This window comes from Amblyomma maculatum, chromosome 7 (genome assembly GCF_055883805.1).
Source record: "Amblyomma maculatum isolate TAMU_Amacu chromosome 7, ASM5588380v1, whole genome shotgun sequence".
NCBI lineage: Eukaryota > Metazoa > Arthropoda > Arachnida > Ixodida > Ixodidae > Amblyomma > Amblyomma maculatum.
The window spans coordinates 102,430,949-102,435,306 of NC_139350.1; the positions used below are offsets into that span (position 1 = coordinate 102,430,949).

At 45.1% G+C, this 4,358-nt stretch overlaps 1 pseudogene; it reads left to right on the forward strand.

Moving 5' to 3' along the window:
* Positions 1-2,878: 2,878 nt before the first annotated feature.
* On the forward strand, positions 2,879-4,156 carry LOC146184166 (uncharacterized; annotated as a pseudogene).
* The last annotated feature ends 202 nt before the right edge of the window (positions 4,157-4,358 follow it).

Below are 4,358 nucleotides of genomic sequence, written 5' to 3' on the forward strand. Positions count from 1 at the left end.
CCCTAAAGAACTTCTGAACTACCGGGCGCGTCATCACGTGGCGAAACCTCCCCTCCCTGGATGGACCGAGCCCCCTCCCAAGAGCTCTTCCTCCAGCCATTTTATATATAACGCACGGTCTCCTGTTAGTACTGAGTCGCTTTAAATCCCCAGCAGCTCAACAATGTTACGCGATAGGTATACAATCTTGAATAAATGTACATTAAATATTGAAAGGCTGTTCACACTCTAACAAAATAGCCAGTAGTTCAACCTTCTCTCGTGCGTGTTGAACCAGCAGGCACTGAATGCATGTATTGAAGAGTCAAATATACATTTCTTTCTCAATCATTTTGCTGCCTGTTTTTGAATCCGTAGATGTTTCTTGCGAGTAAAAAGATTCATTGAACTGGTTGCCACAGAAAGATCGAAATGAGAGGTTTAACTGTGTGCCCTCCTTACACTGTGAAATAGAAAAATTTCTTGCGAGTAAAAAGATTCATTGAACTGGTTGCCACAGAAAGATCGAAATGAGAGGTTTAACTGTGTGCCTTCCTTACACTGTGAAATAGAAAAATTTAGTCGCGTTACCATGTAGGCCAAACTGCTCCACGGCTTGTATATGCCTACGAAATACCCCGGTTTATAATAGAAGATAAATGGAAGAGCCATTCATATGACATTATAGAAAGCCCGCTGTTTTCCCAACCTAGGAATGCCAATGGATTAGGAAGGCTGTCAACATTAAGATATGAATGGACACGCCAAAAGTAAACGCATATTGATAGTGCAATAATGGAATAACGCTTGACCACTGATGGCATGAACGATGGTCCAATGTACGAAAACGTAGTAATTTCTTTGAGAGCCAATGTACGGCTGCTATTGAAACATCGGTTTTCCAACATTGGACCACCGGTGGTCCAATAGTACTGTGCTGCTTGGGACGTGTTTAATAATCAGCACATATAGTACCTGTATAGGTATATATGCCCAGACGCGACATTCTGTTCTCTCAACGGTAGGGTCCTCTGAGCAGCATCACCTGGCGACAGATAGCGGAAATGTTGTAAAAATGAATAAGTGCGCATTTAAAGCCAGCAGTATCCGTTGCTTCAATGGCGCAATGGATTGACACTACTTACCTTAGCACTGGGCAAATAAAAGAGCTGTTCGAATCCTGCAAGCTTCACCCTTATAATTTCCTGCCTTCAGGTAGCGTTCAGAGACACCTCTCGGTAACACTCGCCGTTTAATCCGCTCAGAAGCAAGCAGTGAGGAGGAAGGTGTTGTGGGACCCTACCGCTGAGGAGACGGAATTACGCTGTCCGGTAGGCCTTTTTCACCCTTTCTTGGCTACAGACACATCTAATGCGCGATGCCTGTGGCTCGATGTATCTCAACAGTTGCAGGTGGAATTAAAGCATTCTAAACTGCTGTAGCGATTTGGCGCCCCATCTGAAGATGGGGAAATTGACTTGAATTGTGCCTGCAACAACGAGAGCTTTTATAGGCTTATTTTAGTCATACAGTCTCGTATTCTATTCGAGAAGCCCTAGCGCCAGCCGCAGCAACTTATTTACGCGTACTTGTGAATTGAATATTTGTCACTGACACGGTGTGAAGGCGGTAAAGTTGAAAGCGATAGTTATCTTGCTTCACATCTTTGTGGGGAAAGGGAGAAAAGAGTACTTAGATGATAGCTGGCCTAACATCATGAGAGATTACGACGAGGGCGAATGCGCGACATCAACTTGGGTGTAGGGCAGAATGCAGCAGCAGTGGCTAAACCAGAGAACCAGAACAATAACGGCTTCAGCTGATTCATGAGCATCACCGGCAAGCCTAATGTTGAGATTTACACCGCAAAGATTTACGCGGAGCTCTCTGTGTGGTGGATTCACGATTGCCAGCTGAGACAGTCAATGCATGGTGATTTCGTCGCATTTCGTGCATGAGGAATGCTGACGGTTTTGTGTCCAGAACAAAAAGTGTCCCATTAAAATATTACTTTACGCCCAGCATTCCCGAACAAATTTAAGGAGGTAAGGTAGGGTAAACCTCCCAAAAAGCGAATTTGCAATTTTGGCCCAGAAAAATCGAGTGCACTATGAAGAATAAACCTGCGGAAGCGCAGTCTCGAGTGCCCGCTCAAAACGGTTTAAATGCCGCGAAAAAATTTGCCGCGCACTCTGGTGTTTAAAAATGGCGGACGGAGTTCGGAAGCCGGTTTGTTTATCGTTGTCTTTCGCAGTTTTCTTCATTATGACGCGTTCTTTTTGCTTGGGTATGTGTGGCAAATAAATGTTGTGCATTAAAAGATCATATTGTATTAAAAATATTTACTTTGATAGCAGATGTTCTGCTAGTGATGCTCTTGTAGCGTGTTTCGTGTTTGCTATTGTTGGCATCATTATGGTTACGGTCGTGTCTGTTTCGTGTTTCAAACGTATTGCTTGCCCAGAAGATGGCACGATCGTCCAGCAAATGGAACAGAAAGAGAACTTTCAAAGGCAATCGGTTCACTAGCAAGAAGGGCAGTGAGAAACCGGCACGACGAACTGCAAGCTTTACAAAACTTGGTGAGAGAATCAGTCGTGATTCCTTTGATGTAGACGGGGCAAGTACGACTGGCTACCGTCTAATCGACTTCGCTCTTCTCCGCAGTTATTTGCAAGATGTTACTGTGTGTAAAACGTGCAACAAGGGTGCAATAATACTATAAGAAGGTGACAGGCGAAGCGGTTTGGCATCCTCCATATATTTCACCTGCAGCGAGTGCGATGCTCTCAGTGTGCTTGAGACATCAAGGCGCATTGCTGGCAACGTCTTTGAAGTAAATCAAAGGTTCGTTTACGCCCTTCGCACCTGCGGCAAAGGTTTGGCATCTGGTCGCATCATGTGTGCTGTGCTCAATTTACCGCCACCGCTAACAAAGTTTGCATCGTACAACGCGAGGCTTCTTTGTGCACCTACGACCGCTGTGAGTAAAAGTATGGCAAAAGCTACCGAAGAACTGAAGAAAGAGGCCGTCGCCTCTGATGGAGAGCTGGAAGCTGCGGTCACAGTGGATGGGACGTGGATGAAGTGGGGTTATTCTTCACTACATGGCGTCGCAGCCGCGATATCGGCCGACACTGGAAAAGTGCTCGACTTTGAAGTAGAATCTAAGTTTTGCCACATGTGTGCCCGCAATCTTCACACAGATGACAACTTGAATGAATGTAAAGTTACCTACGATGGGTCATCTGGTGGAATGGAATCTGCTGGAGCAGTAAAAATCTTTGGGCGCTCTGTTGAAAAGCACCAACTAATGTACACAAGTTACATTGGTGATGGAGACAGTAAGGCGTACATTTCTGTAAGAGACTCGCAGCCATACGAGAAGGCCATAGAAAAACATGAATTTGTAGGACATGTCCTGAAGCGAATGAGCACAAGGCTCAGGAACATCAAGAAGAATGAGAAGAAAAAGCTTGCCGATGGTCTACCACGTTCCGGGAAAGGGCGCCTCAGAGAAAAGGACATTGACTCCCTTCAGGTTTACTATGGCAAAGCTTTTCGGGGAAATACAGACAGTCTGGATAATATGAGATGAGCGGTGTGGGCGATATACTTTCATAAGTTATCCACAGATATCAAGCCCCACCATGGACTCTGGCCAAAGGGACCCTCTTCATGGTGTGGGTATAACCCCAGCCTTGTTGAGGGAAGCCTTGAGACCTACTCCCACAAAAGCTACCTTCCTGAGGCCGTGATGGACGTCATCAAGCCAGTGTTCAAGGCGTTGTCAGATCTAGGTCTTCTGAGCAAATGTCTTCACGGACGAACACAGAACACCAATGAGTCGCTGAACCAACTCATCTGGTGTCGTTGCCCTAAGACAACATTTGTCAGTGCTGACACCTTGAGGACAGCAGCTAACGATGCTGTAGCCTACTACAATGATGGTAACTCTGCAAGAAAAGCTGTTCTAGAGGCTCTTGGAATTGTTCCAGGTGTGTTTTGTGATGTTGCCCTCGACAGAATGGAGAAAGAGCGCGTTGACAGGGCAGAATTGTATGGCTCTGCCGAGAGCAAGGAAACACGACGGGTAAAAAGGAACTCTAAGAAGGGTTTTGGAGACACCTGCAAGAATGTCAGCCGTGAAATGTATTCTCCTGGGGCATTTTGAGCATGCATGAGAGGTATGCAAACATAAAGCTTAATTTTTCTCAAATTGTGTTTTTTTGCAAGTTCCTCAAATTCAATGTACCTTTTCTCAGAAAGTATTCATCGAATTTCAGTGAAACCTTGCCCACATGTACATTAGCCAGTCCTAAATATTTGGAACTAAAAAAATCGCAGATGGTATGAATGATAACTCTGGAAAAAAGTTA